The sequence below is a fragment of the Dermacentor variabilis genome, chromosome 4, assembly GCF_050947875.1.
Source record: "Dermacentor variabilis isolate Ectoservices chromosome 4, ASM5094787v1, whole genome shotgun sequence".
In the NCBI taxonomy this organism is placed as follows: Eukaryota; Metazoa; Arthropoda; class Arachnida; order Ixodida; family Ixodidae; genus Dermacentor; species Dermacentor variabilis.
This window is the reverse complement of record NC_134571.1, coordinates 200430940-200454179: the sequence shown is the minus strand read 5'-3', so window position 1 is coordinate 200454179 and position 23240 is coordinate 200430940.

Sequence of the window (23240 nt, the reverse complement as noted above, 5' to 3'; positions counted from 1 at the left end):
ACAACGACACGTGCTTACTTGAGGCGTTCTTGTGTGCCATTGTTCATGGCCATATCAGGGTTCGCCATATTCATTGTCTCACATTGCACATTGCATCGTAGTAGGAGTATTCAACTTTATTTAAATGATGGGGCTGTACGTGCCAAAACCACAACCGGATAAGGAGGCACGTCGTAGTGGCGGACTCCGGATTAATTTTGACTCCATTGTTTTCTTTAACATGTCCCTAAACCTAAATGCACGAACGTTTTTTATTTCGGCCCCGTCGACATGTGGCTTCTGCGGTCGGGATCAAATCCATGACCTCCACCAATGCCATAAACGCAAAACTACCCCGGCGGGCACAGAATTATTTATTGGTCGTGTGGCCGCGCTTTAAAGCGGCTCTGCTTCTGCACGCACTCCTTAAGTTGTGCACTTGACAAATGTGCATGGCGTTTATTTTTGGGAAATAGCAGAAGCGTTCCGTACTGTCACATATAAGAGGGAAGATGAAATAAAATGGTAGACGAAGAAAGGTTTCAAGAAGACGACGAGGATGGCGTTAAGAATGACGTGGATTAACCGAAGACGAAAGAAGATAAAGAAGTTTCCAGTGAGGTGACAAGAGATGATTGGTGGAGAAGTATCCGGTGAGATGGAAAGCGACGATTGGGGGAGAAGAGAAGAAGACGAAGAGAAGGATTACGTGGACTAACAAGAAGGCTATAAAAGGACGAGGAAGGGCGAGACACAGGGGGAGAAGAAAGCAGCGGAGACTCGGCGGGTGAGGGACGGTTCGACCGGAAGAGAGCGACGCCGGCTACTGCTTCGGCGTGCTCGTGTTCTACGGCTTTGCACCGCAGACTTCCTGCCGTTCCTGAGCCAGCTCCGGGGAGTCCACGGAGGACGCCACCACCTGCTACGGCCAGGGGTGTCTCTACCGCTGTCACCACTCTTCCGGGTGGTGCCCCAACGCCATCATCGGCCACACCTCCACGGGCGCTTGGACCGGGAGCGTGTACGACGCAACCAATGACGCCTCCAGCGACGCCAGCCCTCGAAGGTCGAACGCCACTCCGACGCCGGCTACGGGACCCACACCACGCCACATCCGCACCGAACCAGACGTGAGCACGAACGCCAACCACTCTCAATAGAACGCTAGTGGCAGTGTTACCGGTTCGTGTGTACTGATAGTTTTTGTATCTTGTGTGTTAGTTTTGTTAGGTTTGTGTGCTGCTGCTCTTGTCGCGTGGGTTGTATTAAATGTGCATCTGTGTGGGTACACCTGTCGCCTAGTCCATTCTTTCGGCCAGAGTGTTCTCCGGAGGAGATCCGTGACAAAGAGAAGTGGCGAGCCTGCTAGGATTCATTTCCTTGTTTCTTTTTGCTTTGTCTCGGATCTTTCCGATCTCTCGACGGCTGAAAGTATGGATTTGGCAAAAACGCTGGAACTGGCGCTCAAGCTAGGGCTAAGCAAGGAAGAGGTGATGCGTCTCTGTGACGAGGAGAAAGAAGAGGCAAGAAGGCAGAAAGAGGAAAGGGCGCAAGCACGCGCAGAGGCTCGCGAGGCAGAAGAGCGAGAGGCTAGAAAAGTTCGCGAAGCAGAAGAGCGAGAGGCAAGAAGAGCTCGCGAGGCAGAGGATCAGGAGAAAAGAAGGGTAGAACGAGAGAAGGAGTTCATTTTGTGGAAACAGGCGCATATCGCAGGAGGCTATGAGGGGATCACGGACGATGATCAGCGTTCGTTAGCTGGTACCGAATTTCCTAGACCGGCCCGAGTTTGTCCAAGAAAGTTGATGGCTCCCTTTGATGACAAAAGAGATGATTTGGACGCGTATCTGCAACGATTCGAGCGGATAGCTTTGGGGCAAGGCTGGGAGCGTAGTGAATGGGCCACGGCATTGAGTATGTGCTTAGTCGGGGAGGAGCTGAATGTGTTTGGAAGGATGCCGGCTGCTGAGTCCATGGACTACGAGAAGGTTAAGAAGGCACTCCTTCAAAGATTCAGGCTTACGGCAGAAGGTTTTCGGCAGAGATTTCGCACCACGAAACCCGAGGATTCGGAAACCGCTAAGCAGTTTTCCTGCAGGCTGACCAACTATTTCGATTGGTGGATCGATATGTCGAACACGGAAAAGAGTTTTGAAGGGGTTCGTGAGAAGCTGGTCACAGAGCAATTTTTAGCATGTTGCAGCTCAAAGCTGTCACTATTCTTGAAAGAAAGGAAGTTGTGTTCATTGGAAGAGTTTGCCGACACTGCAGACCAATTCCTCGAGGCTCAGGGGCTGAGAAATATGAGTAAGGGGAGGGAGGAGACACAGAAGGTCCCAGAGACAGATGCGGCAAAACCAAGAACATATGGCGGTGCATCTAAGGCGCCAGTAAGGTGTTTTCTCTGCGGCAAGGTGGGACACCGTGCAGCTCACTGTCGAACCAGTAACGTTGCTCAAAAGACACAAGCTGTGTGTCAGGGTTGTAAAAGGAGAGGACACACTGTGGATGAGTGTCGGTATAGAACGCAAGACCAAGCTGCATGCGTTGTCAACTCTCGGGCAGAACTTGTCACACCACTGGAAGTTCCGCAGCCGAAGGGAGAACAAACGCCACTGGGAAATGAGGTGGTGAGTGGAGAACCCCATTCGAAAGCAGCAATGCCGGTGGTGGTTGGGCAAATAGGGGACCGTCCTGTATTGGTGCTCAGAGACAGCGGAGCCAACACAGTTTTGGTTCGGAGAAGCCTGGTGAAGGACGAGGATCTTACTGGGGAAACGTCAGCCGTCACTCTTGTGGATAGCACAGTAAGGTACCTTCCTGAAGCCAGGATTCTCGTGTCCACGCCATATTATAAAGGACAGGTAGTGGCAAAATGCGTGGAGCAGCCCATCTACGATCTCATCTTGGGAAACATTACGGGGGCAAGAAGTGTCAAGGACCCCGATCCCGAGTGGAGGATGCTCGACGTTGAAGAACACCCAAAGGAGGAAAGGCCCACGACAGCTCAGGCGGGTGATGGGGCAGTCACTTTCTCGTCGGCAGTGGAGACAAGAGCTCAAGCGACAGGCAGAGCAATGCAGCGTTTGGAAAGAAAGAAAGAGGGTAAGGAGAAGAAGTCCAAAGACAAGAAGCGCACGAGCAAAGACAAGTCCAAAGACAAGAAGCGCACGAGCAAAGACAAGTCCAAAGACAAGAAGCGCACGAGCAAAGACAAGTCCAAAAACAAGAAGAGTAAGAGCAAAGACAAGAAAAGCAAAGGCAAGGATAGTAAAGAGAAGGAGAAAAAGAAGGGTTTCTGTCCCTGGCTAAGAAGCAAAAGCAGCAAGAGCAGCAAGAGCACCGAAGAGGAAGGGGGAGGCAAGCGCAAATCCAAGAAGGCCAAGAAAGGCTCCTTTTAAACCTTTGTCCTAGACTGAACGTTTGCTTCATTTTGGCAGGCTCTGCAAGCTGTGGGACAGTACCAGCTGGAAAACCGCTCGTATCTTCAACGGCTGTCATCTTCGCAACTGTTCCTGGCGACTGATCTACGCATGCGGATCTCGGGGAAGCTGCAGTTTCGACGTAGCAAGCCATCCTTGACTGATTGGCTCTGGACCTGCCAATAATGTCCCCCTGGCGTCGATCACCGATTATTTAAAGGCCGTCAACTTCGTGGATCGTTGCAGTCAGCGGCAAACCTTTGTCCTAGACTGAACGTTTGCTTCATTTTGGCAGGCTCTGCAAGCTGTGGGACAGTATCAGCTGGAAAACCGCTCGTATCTTCAACGGCTGTCATCTTCGCAACTGTTCCTGGCGACTGATCTACGCATGCGGATCTCGGGGAAGCTGCAGTTTCGACGTAGCAAGCCATCCTTGACTGATTGGCTCTGGACCTGCCAATAATGTCCCCCTGGCGTCGATCACCGATTATTTAAAGGCCGTCAACTTCGTGGATCGTTGCAGTCAGCGGCAAACCTTTGTCCTAGACTGAACGTTTGCTTCATTTTGGCAGGTGAGTGTTGATTACACCTGTTGTAATTCATCACTTTTTGGGTTCTGCCGCTGACTGCATCATGTCTTCTTTGTGTACTTCTTGCTCAAAAGCCATACCGAAAGATGGTAGATTTATGAGTTGTTCTACCTGTGAGGGCGAATTCCACCTGGGGAAAAACTGCTCGTCAGTTTCTGATAACGCCTACAAAAAGATGAGTACAGCAACACGCGAAACGTGGAACTGTCCTTCATGCAAGGTTGATTCGGTTAAGCAACCAGACGAAGTATCCAACCCAGGTGAAGGTTCATTCTCACAGCAACTGTCTGCTCTGAATATGAAACTTGATTCTTTGACTACAACTGTTTCAACATTGATGGTGAAAATTGATGAACTGTTGTTGGTCAGGGAAGCTAGTGAAAAGGTTGCTTCGGCAGTCGATGACGTACGCTCCGCTATCGATTTCCTTTCGTCAAAGTACGACTCGGTGCTTGCTACAGTGGCCGCTAATCAGAATGAGCTTGCAGACCTTCGATCACAAGTTCAATCGCTTGCTTCAACAGCAGTTTCCCAGACACAGGTGATTGACAGGATGAGTGGGGAAATTAATGACCTCGAACAATACAGCAGAAGATGTAACTTCGAGATTCATGGCCTTCCTGTCAAATCTGATGAAAACTTACACTCTTTCTTAAGTACTTTGGCAGGCAAGCTAAACATAACCGATTTTGAACAAGCAGATATCTCGGCAGTGCATCGGCTGCCATACAGAGGCGACTATATTCCACCGATTCTAGTGCAAACTCGCTCAGTTTCTGTTAAGCAGAAATGGCTCGGGGCCCGGAAGGGCCTTCGTGATTTGGTGCATGACGATGAGTCTCCTCGGCTGTTTTTCAACGATAACCTATCTCGGGCTAATCGCGAGTTGTTCCGTCTAGCAAGGTCTCGTGGCAAAGAAAAGGGTTTTCAGTTCGTCTGGACCAAAAACGGGAAGGTCCTTGCAAAACAGTCCGAAGGCGCACCTCTCATTCGTATCAACAAGCTTTCGGATCTTGAAAAACTAACATAACCATGTCTGACATTGGTTTCGTGAAGTGTTCCGATTTTTCTGAAGCCCAGAAGTTCTTTCAGCATCACATAGGCAATTCATTTCAGTTTACTCACGTTAATATTCGCAGTATACGGAAGCATTGGGACCATTTTCCTGCGCTGATTAATCCTTTTTATTCAAGTTATGACGTTGTTGCTCTCACGGAAGTGAACGTTTCGTCAGACATGTTATCACATTTCTCGCTGCCAGGATGCCAGTTACATTCTCATACTCGTCAACAACGAACAGGAGGAGGAATCGCAGTTTTTGTTAAAGATTCTTGGTCCGTTTCTGAAATTAGTATTCCTTTTACTCAAGCAGAAGTAGTTGCACTCCGCCTAAGTACACCTTGGTTGTCGTTGATTCTACTCGCAATTTATCGCCCTCCGTGTTGTAACGGTCGAATCTTTTTAGCTGAGCTTGATTCTGCAATATCTTCATTTTCCAGTGAAGAACACGTGTGCATTATCGGGGATATGAATATCGATATTCTACGCCCAACTGTGCCAACAGTCGCAGATTATCTTGACACTTTATCAAAGTGGGGACTAGAGACTAAAATCCACAGCCCTACACGTGAGGAATACTTATCTGGTCAGCTAGTCTCGTCTTGCATCGACCACATAAACGTGCGTTCTCAAAACCGGTTCGTGCGGTCTGCTGTAGTTGAAGTCAAGCTTGCAGACCACTATTTCGTCTGCTGCTCGTTAACGGATGGCTCCAGCCACCCTGCACCTTTGCGCAGCCAGCAAAGCTTATCAGTACTTGATTATAAGCGTTTCGATGAAAGAATAGCAAAGTATGATTGGGATTCTTTTATTTACAATGTGTCCCCTGCAGACTTATATGACAATTTCGTCGAGGTTTTTCGTTCACACAAAGCCGAATCTTCACGCATGGTGATCGTTAAGCAACGAAATTTAGACAATAAGTGGATGTCGCCCGTAATACTGGAAGCTATTAAAGAAAAAGATCTGCTCTGGGCTCGAACGAGACGTGCTCCAAACTGTTCTCAACTACGATTGCAGTTTAAACATGAATGAAACCGAGTTAATGCCATGATCCGTCTGGCCAAGCGCAACCACTTTAGGTCTCAGTTTAAAGACGCACGTTTTAACAGCAAGAAAACATGGTTATTGGTAAATATCCTGAAAGGAGCGAGCGCTACTATTTATAATGATACATATTTCATATCTCATTTCCAGAAAGATGGACAGAGCATTGCGAATGACTTTAACAAACTATTTTCTCTGGTATCTGGTGCATCTGGTACCCCGCCTAACGACTGTCCTATGCCTCCCAGTATGATGGAATCTGCTTTCCTTCCTGACATTACCGAAAGTGATTTAAGGTGTATACTTTTCAGTCTTAAACGCAGCAAATCTCTTGGTCATGACGGCCTCACTGTTTCTGAATTGTGCAGAAATTTTGAAGCGATTAAGGGTGTCCTACTAGTTATCCTTAATAGTATCATTTCCAGGGGTATAATACCGACTTCAATGAAAACTGCTAAAGTTATACCTTTGTATAAGGGTGGCTCCAGAAACATGATGAGTAATTACCGACCTATCTCTATTTTGCCATGCATTGGCCAAATTTTTGAAAAGCATCTACTACTTACCATGACGAATTTTTTGAATACGCACAATGTTCTATCACCTAGTCAGTATGGCTTCATACCAGGAAAAGGAACAACAGATCTTCTTGAAGAATTCTCTGACATACTAAATTCAGCTTTTGATAAGAATGAAGTCGTATGCTCTCTTTTTCTTGACGTAAGCAAGGCCTTTGATAGCATCTGCCACGTTCTTCTGCTTGATAAACTTTCTACATTGGGATTTCGAGGTTCGTTTTTACATTTACTTACTAACTTTTTACAAAATAGGCGCCAATATGTGTCGATTTGAAGATTCCAGAGCGATTTCACGGCAATTAATTCTGAAGTCCCGCAAGGTTCTATATTGAGTCCTTTGTTATTCAATCTATACGTTAATGATCTTGCTAACAATGTGCCTGTTTCAGGCACATTGTTAGCAATTTTGCATTTGCAATTTTGCACATTTTTGCGCGCGCAAAGAAATACACTGATGCTGTAACAATGTTACAGACGGCAGCTGTTAAAGCTATGGACTGGTTTAAGTCTAACCTTATCAATGTTAATATTTCTAAAACACAACTTATATGTTTTCATAACCCTTTAAAAAATTTGAGTTGAGTCATCCTGTTTATTTGCATACTTCCTCCTGTTCTCATTGTAACTGTGTTCCAGTAAAATATGCGCATTCGGTCAAATATCTTGGCCTCATCTTCGACAGTGATCTCTCTTGGAACTCGCACCTTTCTTTCGTTTGTCAAAGACTTCGTGCTGTATCTTGTGTCCTGTATAATATTAGATATTTTATGCCTTTTTCTGTCCGTAAATGTGTTACACACGCTCTAGCCTATAGTGTACTAAGATACGGAATCACTGTTTATGGTCACTGCACTGTTCGCTGGCAGCGCAGGGTGAATTCACTTATGCGTTTACTTTTAAAAAATATTGCCTACGACCTGCCCATCGGTAATAACATTGATATTTTCAGAAGATTAAAGTTTCCAAATTTTAACGCTTTATTAACCGAAACTATTGCGCTTAAACACTTTTGGTGCAGTCAGTTCACCATTCCATATGTTCTGCACGTGATTTAAGACCAAAATACCGTTACTGCATTCCTCGCTCCTTAACCCGGTACGCAAAGCGCACACGTCAATACTATGTACCTGCCTGTTTCAATATTATGCCACCTAGTGTATTCCGCATGAGAACAAAATACACCCTGAAAAACATTTTGCGGTACGTCTCTGCGTTGCTTCCTACCCCGTAATTATTTAATCGAGAGTTACTATCTTAATTCCATATTGCTGTCATCCATTTTGATGTTGTAATAGTTATGTCTCCATATCTGCCTCTCTGAGTTGTTAAATTTTCTTTTTTTGTTTGCTTGTCGAGTTTGTTGCAATATCTCTATTCTTTGTTTTGCTAATATTCGCTGTCTGCCAGGCGCTGCCACTCAAGCCCTTGGTGAGGCTTTGGTAGGCCTGATTTTTGTGTATGAGAATTGATACGAATAAAAGTACTATCTATCTATCTATCTATCTTTAAGGAAGGCAGCTCGAGATCGAGAAGCAAAGATAAGGCTGGCAAGGCTAAGTCCAGCAAGGAGAAGGTGAGCAAAGGAAGCAAGGAGAAGGCGGACAAAGGCAATAAGCCGAAGTCGAGCAATGAGCGGGGCTCCAAGAGGCACAGCAAGGAAAAGAGCAGCAAGGAGAAAGACAACAAGGATATGCAAAGTAAAGAAAAGCAACAAAGCAAGGAGAAAAACCACAAGGATAAGCACGGAAGCAAAGGAAAGCATAGCAAGGACAAGCAGAGTAAGGAGTCCAGTAAGTCCAGTTTGTCCTTACAAGAATACGCATTTCAGGTGGAATATATTAAAGGCAGAGATAACGTTAGAGCGGACTTCATGAGTAGAGCCAACGGAACAGCTCTAGGTATCCGTGGGAGGTATCTTGTTGTTGATGCTGTGGTATGTATCTCAGGGATGCATCGTGTTGTTGTTGTTGTTGTGGTTGTTATGTGATTATACAAAGGAGTGTGTTTTGGACTTTAACATGTTTATTAAGGACACCGTGTGCACAATTGCATTGTTCTGAAAACGCAGTTAAGTTGTGGACATTAACATGTTTAGAACACCGTATGGACAACGGCAGTGAGGTGTTAGTGGTGTGCTTTTGGTGTGTGCTGGTCGTCTGCGTTGTGCTGTGTGGTGTGCTGGGGCCAGAATCACCACAGAAGATAGTCGGCTGGCTGGATGTACTGAAGAGGAGGACGACTTGAGCAGTTTTTCAGGGAAAAACTCTTGAGAGAGGGGGCCCTTGTCGAAAGCAAATAAAACACTTGGATTCATTAGGCGAAATTTGTATTTAGCAAATGAGTCAACTAAATTATTAGCTTACACAGCTCTAGTTCGCTCAAAGATTGAATACGCTTCCATAATATGGAATCCAAATCAGACTTACCTAATAAACAAGCTGGAATCTTTACAAAATAAAGCAGCACGCTTCATCACTAAAACATACTCTAGAACATCCAGTATCACGGCTATCAAAGAGTCCCTCCAATTACCGTCTCTAGAAACACGACGACTGTTAGCACTGCTTTCCCACTTCCACAGATTGTATCATACCCCGTCATCCTTCACAGCATCCCATATCAAACCCCCACAAAAACTTTTTCCCCCCCTCGACCATCCCTTCAAAGTGCGTCCCTCCCATGTTTGCACGTACGAATCTCCTGCGACAATCACCGCTCTTTCTAGCCATTCATCACTGGAATAAGCTGCCAAAAGAAATTGCTTCTATACGTGATCATGACTCATTTGTTAGTAATTTGAAGCGCAGTTTTACGCATGTTGGGTAAAAGCAGAATTTTATGCCTTTGACGCATTGTAAGTGTATCTACATGCTTTGTACGGAGTGTTGTTGTTGTTGTTGTTTTCATCATGTATGCAATTCTCTTTCCTTTTTTTCTTTTTATATTTTCTTGTTGTATTCGGTGATTTTACCACGGTGTTCTATATTGCCTTCCCCCCCTAATTGTGTTTGACATATCCTGTTGTTAACCCCCCCCCCCTATGTAATGCCCATAAGGGCCTTTAGGGTATCTGAATAAAAAAAAAAACATATAAGAGGGAAGATGAAATAAAATGGTAGACGAAGAAAGGTTTCAAGAAGACGACGAGGATGGCGTTAAGAATGACGTGGATTAACCGAACACGAAAGAAGATAAAGAAGTTTCCAGTGAGGTGACAAGAGATGATTGGTGGAGAAGTATCCGGTGAGATGGAAAGCGACGATTGGGGGAGAAGAGAAGACGAAGAGAAGGATTACGTGGACTAACAAGAAGGCTATAAAAGGGCGAGGAAGGGCGAGACACAGGGGGAGAAGAAAGCAGCGGAGACTCGGCGGGTGAGGGACGGTTCGACCGGAAGAGAGCGACGCCGGCTACTGCTTCGGCGTGCTCGTGTTCTACGGCGTTGCACCGCAGACTTCCTGCCGTTCCTGAGCCCGTTCCGGGGAGTCCACGGAGGACGCCACCACCTGCTACGGCCAGGGGTGTCTCTACCGCTGTCACCACTCTTCCGGGTGGTGCCCCAACGCCAACATCATCGGCCACACCTCCACGGGCGCTTGGACCGGGAGCGTGTACGACGCAACCAACGACGCCTCCAGCGACGCCAGCCCTCGAAGGTCGAACGCCACTCCGACGCCGTCTACGGGACCCACACCACGCCACATCCGCACCGAACCAGACGTGAGCACGAACGCCAACCACTCTCAATAGAACGCTAGTGGCAGTGTTACCGGTTCGTGTGTACTGATAGTTTTTGTATCTTGTGTGTTAGTTTTGTTAGGTTTGTGTGCTGCTGTTCGTGTCGCGTGGGTGGTATTAAATGTGCATCTGTGTGGGTACACCTGTCGCCTAGTCCATTCCTTCGGCCAGAGTGTTCTCCGGAGGAGATCCGTGACACGTACCATACCTTCACTTTGGCCGCCACCGCTGTTTCCTTGCCTTCTCGCTTATTTTTCCTCTCCCGACGTCCTCCCTGTGCCGTACTGCGAGCGAAGAGTGGCAAGGCCTGCGTCGCTTCTACCCACCCCTCTTGTTCCACCACCACCAACCCCACTACGAATTATCTGCCTCCTCTCCCCCCTCCATTCTCCCATTTTATCTAGCTTTTCTCTGGTCTTGCACACTGGTAGAAAAATAACCACTGCAATTTCTGAAATGTTTTGCGGGGGGTCACGGACAATTACAGCTGTCAAAAGGGTAAGGAGGCGACGCGCAGGGAGCTCCAGAGGGCACTGTGGACATTCGACGCAGTGCAAAGGCCCAAACGAGTTCCTCGCGTCGACTTTCCACTCTGCCATGCTCCTGTCATGTATACACACGTTCACTGGCCAGCGAGCGCTTTGAAACGCCTGGCCAACGTCTCCTATGTTGAATTCCAATGGTAGAACCAGGTAAAGTTTTCCTCCTCTGTATGAAGCAATCCCATTCCAATGGCAGAATGAGAGCGTTAGTTGCGTGTTCCAATGGCAGATTGGGAGCAGCCACCGATTCTGGATCGCTATGCGCGGAGCAAAAATACTTGCTCCATCGAAACCGACAGATTTGACCGGAAGTCCGCGTGACGTATTTCTTTCACCCGCCTCTGCTTCCTGTCACGCTCGCCTGTTTCCGGTCGCGGGCAGCTATGGACGACATGGAAAACATGGACTCTACATCGCGCCGTGCGTTTTTGTTCCTCCTCCTGGATAGTGACATCTCCGACTCAGTCAGTATAAGTTCCCAAGTCCAATAATGATTATTCTGACAAGAAAGAAAAACAAACGCGCGGAATGGCGGGATGATCCAGGTGATTGTGGGGATGGTGATGAGGCCCACCCGGTCCACCTCTAGTCTAGCGCCCTCTCGGTTGATATCTCTGTACGAAGTGCTCCCGTGGGAGCTCACGCATTCCATTCGCAGGTATGACGAGAACGATCTCAGGCGGAACCATGCGCTCCGTTCGTGATGCGGCCGAGCACTCGCGATCTCCCACTGGAATTCAACACTAATAGCACAAGGCTGGTGCACTTAGAACGGTGACATCTTGCTTCATTGCCCGACAGCCATCGAATCTAATGGGGATTCTCCCGAGTAAGTCAGGGTGATTTTGACGTCACCGCTTTCGCCACGCCAGGCTTTGGCAATGGACATTTCCACCCAAGTTGCATGATGTCACTAAGCACAAGCCTGCAATCGCTCATTGAACCCATAGGGTGAGACACTCAGCTTCTGAGCGCGCGGTCGTAGGTTCGGTAGACTTTTTCCTTTCAAATTCATTCTGTTTTTATACATTCATTCCTTTATAGCGATTACAGAGGCGAGGTGAGAACGCAGGCGAGAGCTTGTGCGCGAAAGGAAAGCGCCGGTAACAGACGATTCCGAGAGTGAGGGTGACGTGGCGTCCTTGGTGCCCTCTCCCCTCACGCAACACTGGGCGCGCCATCGCGAGGCGCTGAGTAATGCCCCCTAAAGGGGTGCGAAAAATAGCACCTCTTCCTCTTCGCAATCACTCCCTCTCTAGCGGCAGCAGCTGTTCCGTTTCGCCCGTTCTTTGTCGAAGCGCGCACGTGACGTGCGTCGCAGCCAAGGTGAATTGAGTTGCCATGCCGCTGCTGTAGACACTGGATTTTTCGCTCAATTGGACATTTGATTCTTTCGCAAAAAAAATGGAGGAAGCTTAAACTTCCCCTGTAATTGCGGAACATCGCTTGTTGCGCCGTCCTTAACTTCTACATTTTCCTTGTTATTCTTCAAGGCTCCACCCAGTATGTTAGCGCCATTACAAAGCAATTATTGCGCACCTTTCTTTTCACGGATAGCGGTGAGCTCCCGCACTTGATTAGACAGTGACTGCCGTATGCGCAACAACCTTCTTTCTGTTTGTGACAATGGTTCCCTGTAAATAATCGGCCGAGGTAAACGTACTCTTTCATACATACTCGAGGCTGCCTGCTAATAGAGAATTCTCGTTCCCTTGTAAGACTATTAAACTTTAACCTTGTCTTATAATAATAATAATACTAGTATTCTTTAAGCTTACAATTGTAGTTTGTCTGTTAAGGTCCTCAACCGTTTGTTTTAAGACTCCCGCGCTGCTGAAGGGGATCTCATCTTGCGGAGATATTCGCCATTTATCCTGACTCCTAATTCTTGTCAGTCTAATAGCGGAGATACTTCTGCAATGTGTGCAGCGAATAGCATTCGAAAGCTTTCATGTTGCTATATGGCTCCCATAGACTACGCAAAGGCGTTCCATGAATTATAAATACGAACAGTCATGGAAGCAATCCGTGTACAGGAAGGATGCTTGAATATCTTAGCAACTGTCTACAAAGATTCCACAGGTACCTTCATTCTTCGCAATAAAAGCGTTAAAAATCCAGTCGAGAAAAAGGTCAGGTGAGGAGACAAGCTTTTGAAGGCTAGTGGGCTCATACCTATATATAAACATAAGATTACATACATATGTACATCTACGTTCATATATGCAAGCAAATATAGGCAGTCCACGTCATAAGACTCTGTCAAACTGTAAGTACCAGGTGTAATGTATGCATGCTCGAAGCTTAAAGCGTACTTACTTGTATTCACGATAAAAATGATGACCACGAGAGAACACAGGGCTAGACACTTTAAACTCATGACGTGCAGGAATGTGGAGAAGCGAATCAACGCTGCTGAATATATCGGACTTGAAAGCTGCAAAAAATTTCAGATAGGAAATAAGTTTTCCGAAAAGAATACAGGCCGTTCTTGCTCAAGAGAGCAGAGCCAATCCAAATTCATTGTCCGCAGGCAGCAATTTAAACACAAACAGAACACAATCACAAACAACATCAGCAACAGAAACATCACTAGGATAAACAACTTCGTTAGCAAATAGATTTGAAGACATGTTAGTAAGTCACGTGACGCCGCGAAGCAGTGACGGGGTGTTAGCACACACACGAAATACAATATCTGTGTCGCAAAGCCGTGATGCGCATTGTCCCGTCACCATCATGACACCGGCGTCTTTCGGGACAAAACATTTTCTCGCAAGCTTTTCTTCAAAATATGGACGCCACAGACGCTAAGAGCATAGGCTAACGTCGCTGGCATTCCGTTCTTGAGGAGAAACCGGCCAAGGAACGGACGGTTTCTGAAACCGGCCATGACAGTGACGGACGGGGGCCGAACACGGCTGAGGGAATCAGGCCAAGTAGTTCAAGGTATATTCTGATATTCAACGATATTTCACCTAAGCAGTGGCCGCGCAGCCATGCAGAACTCAATGTGTTGAAACTCATGCTTGCAGAGTCTACACCATGCAATTTTTATCCTTGTACGGCAGTAAATTCTCGCGAAAACTTAAGCAGCAACACACATTACACGTACTTATAGGACTGGGTTTTTTTAAAAAAAAGGTAGTTACATTTATTGTGCGCTTCTGTCAACACAATTCCGTGTGTATTCTAAGCACGCAAAGAAGAGCTACATATAGCGCCCGGGTATCCCACGCGTTTCACCTATTCTGAGTAAAAAAAATAATTGAGAACAAGCTCGTGAACAATCATAGCGCAAGCATTATCTATAACTATTGCGAACACAGCAGCGTCAGCCTGCTAAAAGTAGCGCCGATACTTTACTACGCCGCGGCAAGCACCAGTTCTGTGGAATCTCTTACCTGTATTCGCCAGTTCAGGTGTGCCGAAGACCACAGAATCTCCTTCATTTTATACAGCGTTATGTGCGTGCATAATTATGAATGGCAGCATCTGCAGTGACGTAAAAAATGTATCACCCTTTGTCTTTACGCTGGGGAAACATGGATTGGCCTGAAGTTTCAGTCTCGTGCATGAAAAATTTTTACGTATGACGCAGTGCAGCAGGAAACAATCTATTTCGCCAGCGCGCATATCATTGTTTCTTATAAATTTATGGTTCTTTTTCTGAACCATCCCACCTCCCTGGAAATTTACCTGGACTGCAAAAATACACTTTAGGTAAAGTTCTGGCTTCAGATGTCAAATACAGCATAGGAACACAGCATATTCCCAAATACATCACATTGTGAAGTATGCTAATAAAATGTTCACCTCTATACATTGTTCGAAAATAAGCATAGTGATCCCCACTCTTGAGTCGCAGAATAGTAATTTGATGTGTCTGTCTTTACGACATTATATTAAAGATGACTCACATCTGCATATGTGCAACTGCAGTACTAAAAAGTTGCGAGCAGTATTAGAGCACATGCTTCAGATTATCAGACACTTCAAGGTGCACCTTATTCAGAGCGTCAGATGCTGTCTACATGTAGACTTTTGCTCTGCTCGCGCAACAGAACATTTAGCCCAGCACACTGCTACGAGTACGACTGGTAAAATACGAAGTATTTGAAGACACGCGTCTTTCCAGTTTTCCATCTTTCTCTGCTTATCCACAAATTTAACCTGCTTCTCATATATTTAGTGTACCAGGATTTTGGGGTGATGGTAATTGTGCATGATACTGCGGTTCTGGTCTTTTATTCCCGGGAGAAATGCACTTTCAGCCAATATCACAGGCAGGTGGTCCTGTTTATTTAGCGATTCTATAAAATGCTGTCCCAAGGCATAACGGAGCATTGCAAGTGTCATTACTATGATTTGAGGATTTACGTTTAGCAGGGCATAACATGCTGAAAAATCACCTTCTAACATACTTTTCAGAAATAATGAACGTTTTACGAAAAACAAGAACTTAGTGAGAATCTTTTGCGACGCTATTGCGGACCCTGCGAAATCATCCGATGTATTGGCGCACTGGCATATGAGGTCGTGCCAGACGGCATTTCAATATTACAGCGGCGCCACTCCGAACCTGATATAGTCCTTGTTATGCGCCTTAGGCCTTTCGGCGCCGGCTGACGAATTTTGGGACTTTGTTTCCTCGTTGCCTGGCTGTTTTTTCTTTATTACTGGTGGTTTTCTATTCTCTTTCGTATTTGTTTCATCAGCATCAGGACGATGAGTTGTAAGGGGAGGGCATTTACATATCTACTAGTTTTCTTTCTACGGTCACCGCCTTTCATGCGCTACCAAACGTTATCGCTCGGCGCAGGACGTCCCTGCATGTATTGGAAGCTTCTCGAATATTATCGATGGTTCGAACTCACGCCCGGATAGCAGATTAGCCAGTAAGAAAATAACAGTTTGTTTCGAGCGTGCTTTCTTAAGGAGGTGAAGTGGCGCCCTTATCTGCGCTCAAGCTGGTCGATACGATAACGGCGCAAGCTTCACGGCTTCGCTGGTACGTCACCGCACGACGTCACTAATGCAATATCACACGGTCCATTGTCCGTAGTCACTGAACCGTCTATAATGTCGGGCCCTGGGCCCTATAACCTAAAACTATTCCAATATATTTATTCCAATCTTCTGACGTCAAACTTGTGTAACCGCCGACGCAAGCATCGGGCAGTGGCCCGCAGCGTTGCCCCAACAGCCCAATCAAACACTCTCTTAGATTATAGGAGGTCTCTTTCCTTTGCTTTCAAAACGAATAACATTGCCTACAATGAGTGGTTTTTCGTTTGTAATTGGCTGCCAGGAGGCGAGGGGCACGCTCATGTGGAGAGGGTTTCAATGGGGCCGAGCCAGCGCACTGAAGATAGATAACCGGATGAAGAGGGTGGTGCCGGCACCTGTGATTGGTCCGCGTTCCCTTTCTTAGGTGGTGGCGGCTTCTCTAAAATCACGGCAGCCTGCAGCCAAAGGCAATATCGCTAAAACGGATCTTCAGCAAGAGTTCGCAGAGCGAGGTGCTAAACGCGCCAAAAGTGCTTGAAAACGTTACACGGCCACGCAAGAAGTTTTATTATAGAGAAATTAACCTATGGTCTCCGGAAGGTGCGAGTAGACAGTGCCTGAGCAGTCGGCGGCAGCCATCTTCTATTCCTTTCAGAACGGGCCCACCTGCTGCTATTCAGAAGAAATTTCGGTTTTCTTCGGCATATTAATGCATCTTTAACGCGTAAACGTCACTTCGACGCTGTGAGTTTTAGCGGTTTTGTGACGTCGCGTGACAGGCAGGTGAAGTGGGTGCAGCCCGAAGACATTTGACCAATAGCCGAGGGCTAATGACAAAAAGGCGTCGAATCAGAAGTAAATATTTTTCTTTTCTTTGGACAAATCGTGCATAATGAGTGTGTACACGTCATATCAGATGAGGAGCTATCCCGGTTTTCCTGACCTTGCGTGGCAGACAAGTGGGGATGGTCCAAAAAAGTTTTTGGCCAATCGCGGAAGGCCGCAATTGCAGGATTGGAATAGAAAAGTTTGGAATAGTTTTATGCTATAGCTTCCCTATAAAGTAAAACTATTCCAATATGTTTTAATCCAATCTCCTGACGTCAAATTTGCGTAGGCGCCGACGCAAGCATCGGGCGGTCACCCGCACGGTTGTCTGAACAGAAAAATAGAGCACTCTGCTCGTTCATAGGAGGTCAATCTTGTTTGCTTGAACAACGAATAACATTGCCTACACAAAGCGGCTTGTGTTATCTAGTTGGCTGATAAGAGGCGAGGAGCACGCTCAACTGGAGACAATTCGCTGGGGCCGAGCCACTGCACTGATAATCGAGAACCGGATGAAGAGGGTGGTGCCGGCGTCTGCGATTGGTCCGCTTTCCCTTACTTAGCTTGCGATGGCTGATCGAAAATCGCGGCGGCATGCAACTGAAGCTTAAGAATGACGCCTAAATGGATTCTCAGCAAAGAATAGTTGGTAGAACGAGGTCGTAAACGTGCCGAAAGTGCTCTAAAAGGTTACACTGTCACGCAAGAAGCTTTATTATAGGCAAATAAACCCATGCGCTCCGGCAGGTGCGAGTAGCCAGTGCCTGAGCGATCGGCGGCAGCCATCTTTTATTTCTTTCGGAAAGCGGCAGCCTGCGGGTATTCAGAAGAAACTTCAGTATTGTGCGGCAAATAAATGCATCTTTAACGCGTACACGTCACTTTGACGCGGTGAGTTTCTGCGGTTTTGTAATGTCGCGTCAAAAGCAGCTGAAGTGGGTGTAGCCAGAAAACTTTTCACCAATAGCCGAGGGCTAATGGCGAAAGGCATCGGTTCAGAAATTATTTTTCTTTTCCTTTGTCAAATCATGCATATTCAGTGTCTACACGTCATATCATATCAGATGGGGAGCTATCGCGGTTTTCGTGACGTCGCGTGACAGACAGGTGAGGTGGGGGTGATCCAAAAAAGTTTTTCACCAGTCGCGGAGTGCTGATTGCAGAATCGGAATAGAAAATTTAGGCATTGTTTTACGTAATAGCGCCCCTGTTTATATGTCCAACTCGACCTCTGTAGTGCTTTCTGGAAGGCAAGCGGGCACCAGCGATTACGCCGGAACTTTCGCCGACTCATGCATAGAAGCCGACACTCTTGAACCGCAGATGAGGTTTGCGACGATCGCCAACTGTGCTCGCCGCTATCGTTGTGCTTTGAGTATAACTTGTTTTCTGGGCACAAGTTCACCCAGTGAAAAATTAGTTTCCTAATTCAGTTTTTGCTACTGTGTTTTTCACCATCATTACAACGTGACAACATGAATGACGGCTGAAAGAGTACCATGTACATTTATTCGGCTGCTCCACCACTAAAACAAATCTTCATCTCATTAAACAGGATATGCCCAACATTCAGATGACCGAGCAGTTTGAAAAAATATATATGTCTCATTTATTAAGTGAATCAGCTTAATCTACTTCGATGGGGGCGACCTTGCAAGACACGTTTATTGTCAAACACGTTTATTGATATAACGGGCCACATGTATGTGTGTATGTATTCTGTGATCGCAAATACCAGATCTCCGGTGCGCTCCAACAATATAAAAATGAAAGTTCTCGAAAAAAGGTTTTGCTCTGCCCCAGTGGCAAGCATATTTCTGCCATGCCAACGCTGTGCAGTCCTTAAGGCAATTGGCACGGACGTCATGTCGCACAGCAACACTTTCACTAGAACAGCAAGAATAGGTGCACCCGCACAAGTTTGTGTCAGCTCACAATCGCGAATACACTCCAATAACAGGCAACATTAGCATTTTATTTCGCATGCGTCATAGCGCACAGCAAGGAGCGACAGCTTTCCAGTATTTCGCATTCTTTACTCCCACATGCATAATTCATAACTTGCTTGCAAAAAATTTGCAGGTGTAGCTTCACACAAGAGTGCTTTGCGTGTGTTTTAGCCGTGCGCACTGTTACCTTCAACTCGTCTCCTGTTCTATATGAACTATACCTGATATACTAACATAGCTGTACCGAGAAACGTTTAAATCACACAACTCGTCAGGAACTCATGACTCTGTTAATACTAAAATCTCAGAGCAATGATCAAGAACGTGCTGAAAGCCCCTTTCTTGTGTATTAAACTTCGCCTGTTTAACCCCCACAGTGTACAAACACCATTCGGAATCATGAAAAGTTGAACAACTGTGAAAAGTACATTCGTAGAAATAAAATATCAAATTTCAGTAAAAATACAGTTACCGTCCGCGGTAGCCCGCAGCTAGGGTGTTCCAATCCTTAGCTCGAGGGTACGGGTTCAATGGCGGCCGAGGCTTTCGCAGGTCGATGTGGGCATGACAGAAAAAATTCGCGTATGCCGTGCATTCTGTCAATGTTAAGGAGCCCCAGGAATTTGAAATTAATCCAATGCGACGTGCCTCATGCTTATAAAACCCAACGGAACAAAATAAGACTAAACGATTTAACAGATGCACCCACACGCAAACACAAGCACCCATGTTTACTTTCGCACTGGTATGCCTCAACCCAATGGCTTAAAGCAGGCCCGAACTGCCTGAACCGAAAGCTGGGTAGATATTTTCATGTTCTATTCAAACAGTTTCATCGTTACCGTAGTTTTTACGCAGCAAGCACATGCTTTTGCTTCCTTGGTGTACCCCGCTTCATAGCTATTCGTACTAAGGTGGTGGTGGTGGTAACAACTTTATTTCGTCAACAGAAAGGATTTGGTTGACTTTAGTGGGCTTCCAGGGTGCGTGAGGTGGTCGTCCGATCAGTTCCTCTAGTGCGATCTGTTATGGTCGTGAGGCCTTGCCTGTCGGCGACTTCCAAAGCTCACCTCATTGCCTGCAGTTGAACCGGCGGGTCCGAGCTGGACACCGCATCCTCCCCCGCTTGCTCGTTAGAGAGATGCCATTCTCTTTTCGATTTTAGATTGTCGCAGTCGAATAAAATGTGTTTTAAATCTGCCTTTGTGACCCCGCAGAGCTTACATTCGGGGGTGTAGACTCCTGGGTAGGCCTTGGAGTATATATAGGGGTTGGGGAAGGTGTTAGTTTGTAGCTAACGCCAGGCCACTTGATGTTTATTAAGGCTTTTGTCCGGCGGCGGGAGCGTCCTTCTGTTCTTTCTGTAATATAATGTTATCTCGTGGTAGGTGGTCAAGGTCTCTCTTGCCGGCCTCAGGACCGGCTCGCCCACTGCCCGGTTGACGAAACCTCGGGCTAAGTTGTGGGCCACCTAGTTCCCAGGATGCGACGCGTGGGCCAGAACCCATATGATTTTAATGGGTCTGGCGTTGAAATTTTGCACTTTTAGGATTTCTTTGGCGAGTTTGTGGACCCTCCGTTTTGCAAAGTTTCCAACGGCTTTCTTCGAGTCGCTAAAAATCGTGTTGGCTTCAGTGCTTATAATGGCTGGGGCGATGGCCGCTTCCTCCGCCTCGTGTGCCTTTTTGCTCCGGACAGAGGGGGCTGAGATTGGTTTTAGGTCGATGCTCACGACGCCTATCGAAAAGGCATCGTGATCACAGAGCTCTGAAACGTCCGTACAGACTGCCTCCTTATGGTTTAAATATTGCCTGTGGAGAGCTCTGGCTCTCGCCTTCCTCCTATCTGCGTGGTGTTCGGGATGCATGTTTTTCGAGATTGGATCTATTCTGAGATACTTGTGTATGACTCTAGGCATTTGCACGGCATCCGTCCCTATGCATTCTTGCCTGATATCCCAGGTCCTCAGAATGGGTCTTCCCGTGGGTGTTTTTGTTAGCCTGTCGTACTGAGCGATTCTGTGCGCCTCGACTAGCTCGGGAAGCGTGTTGTGTATGCATAACATTAGCAGCCTTTCTGTTTATGTATACTTAGGGAGATGAAGGGGCTGCCTTGTACGATTGTCTTATGAGGCATTCAACCTTGTTCTTTTCCGCTGCCTGAAGTTTGAGATAGGGGAGTGAATATACGAAAGCCTGCACTAGCCTCCTCAAATCTGTTTCTTTCATTCCCTGGTGTTTGTTAGCTATTCGTCTTATGAGCCTGTTGGTTTGTCCAACACATGCGACTAGTTTGTTTAGCGTAGTTGTGTTTTTCCCGTTGTTTTGAATGTGCATCCCAGGATTCTCAAGGTTTGTGCTTCTGGAACTTTTGTACCATCAACCCTAACATCCAATTGTGCCGGCGGATCGTTTTTCTTAGGTCTGTGTCTGATAAGTAGGAGTTCGGATTTTTGAGGCGAGCAGGTTAGTCCGACTCTCCTGGCGCATCGGGTCACTATATTCGCTCCCGTCTTTAGCGTGCTCTTGATATCACCTTCGTTTCCCCTCACTGTCCAGGAGGTGATGTCGTCTGCGTAGAGTGCCGAAGATAAGTTTGGTATGGCGGCGAGAAGCTTGGCCATGGGTATGAGGGTTATGTTGAACAGAAAGGGTGACAGCACTGACCCCTGCGGTGTGCCTTTGCTTCCTAATTGTAGTGTATGCGACTTGATGCACCCGAATGTTATTTGAGCCGTTCTGTCGGTTAGGAAAGCCTTGATGTATGAGTATATTCTCTCTCCCAAGTTTCAGTCGGAGAGGGCATTCCTGATGGCATTGTGGGTGAGATTATCAAAGGCTTTGGTGAGGTCCAGTGCCATTATTGCTTTAGTGTTGGTGTTATTCGGCGTGTTTATTACCTCTTCCGAAAGCCTGAGCATTATATCTTGCGTAGACAGGTTGGGCCGAAAGCCTATCATCGTGTGCGGAAAGAGATTGTGCTTGTCCATGTCGTCTTGTAACCTAGATAGCGCGACGTGCTCCAATAGCTTCCCTAAGCATTATGTTAGGGATATGGGTCTGATGTTGCTTAGTTCGAGTTTCTTGCCTGGCTTGGGTATTAGAGTTACCTTGGCGTGTTTCCACGTCTCTGGCAGCCACCCATACTTCCCAGCACTTGTTAAAGTACTCCGAGATCCATTGAATAGAGTCTTCGTCTAGATTTCTTAGTATTTTGTTCGTCACCCCATCCGTTCCTGGAGCGGAGGATGCTCTAAGTTTCTGTATGGCCGTCTTTACCTCTGCTACCGTTATGTTTTCGTGAAGTTCAGGGTTGGGGTTGCCGCTATAGTTGGGAAGCGTCAGGTTTTTCGTTGTGCATAGGTATCGGTTTTGTAATTCCGTTATCATTTCTTCCTCATTAAGTGAGCTTGCATGAATTATGCGTGCTACATTCCTCTGGTGAGCGGGTCTGCTGTTTTCTGGGTCTAAAAGATGTCTCAGAAGATGCCATGTGTCTTTGAGCCCCAATTTTCCGCTCATTTGATCACATGTTTGTCCCCATTGTTGTTTAACTAAGTTTTGAGTATGACTTTCGATTTCTCTTTCTAGTTTGGCTATTCTAATTCTAAGTTTTCTGTTGTGTTTTTGTTTCATCCATCTTTTTTGTAAGATATTATGTGCCTGCCACATGTGTAATAATCTGCTGTCGGCGGCTTTGTTTTCGGCTGCTATCTCTATCGTCTTGGTGGTGCGCTCTGCGTCTTTCAAGGGTTTGTGAATCGATTCATTTAGGTATTCAATCTTGTTGCCATCTGCGTTACCCTGTCTCCTTTCTCTGAATTTATCACAGTCTACCTCTCGTGTCACCCTTCTTTCCTTCTTGAGCGTACTGCTGGGTATAGTGGTCTCTATAATGTAATGGTCGCTCCCTAGGTTTTCGTTCGTGTTGTGCCATTGTGCGTCTACTATGTTTTTGCATAGGGTCAGGTCAGGGCACGTGTTAGCTTGCACACTCTTCCCTATCCTAGTTGGCACCAGCGGATCTGTCAGGAGCGTGTATCATTCGTCCTGAACATGTTGCCAAAGGCTAGTTCCCTTCTTTCAATTTGTTCTGTAACCCCATGCCATGCGTTGTGCGTTCATATCTCCGACTACTATTAGGGGATTAGTTTTACTGATTTTTCTGGCTTCGTTCATGGCTTTTATTATGGGGGAGGATTCCGCCTTGGGGGTGCTATATATGTTTAGAATGAAGAGCGGGGCCTCGCTTCTTTTAGCGGTATGACATCTATCAGGAGGCAGTCTGCACCGTTCGATTGAATTTCGTGCTCTATTGCTGCTAGATTTCTATGGACCAAGAAGGCCGTGAGTGTATTTTCTTCCTTGTCGTTTTCATATGTTTTATAATCCCGAACCATTACGTTTTTCTTGGTTTCTTGTAGGGCTATGACATCGGATTTTTTTTTCTTCTTCAAGGTTTTGAATGTGGAGCTCTAGGTTCAGAAATAATTCTAGGTTCT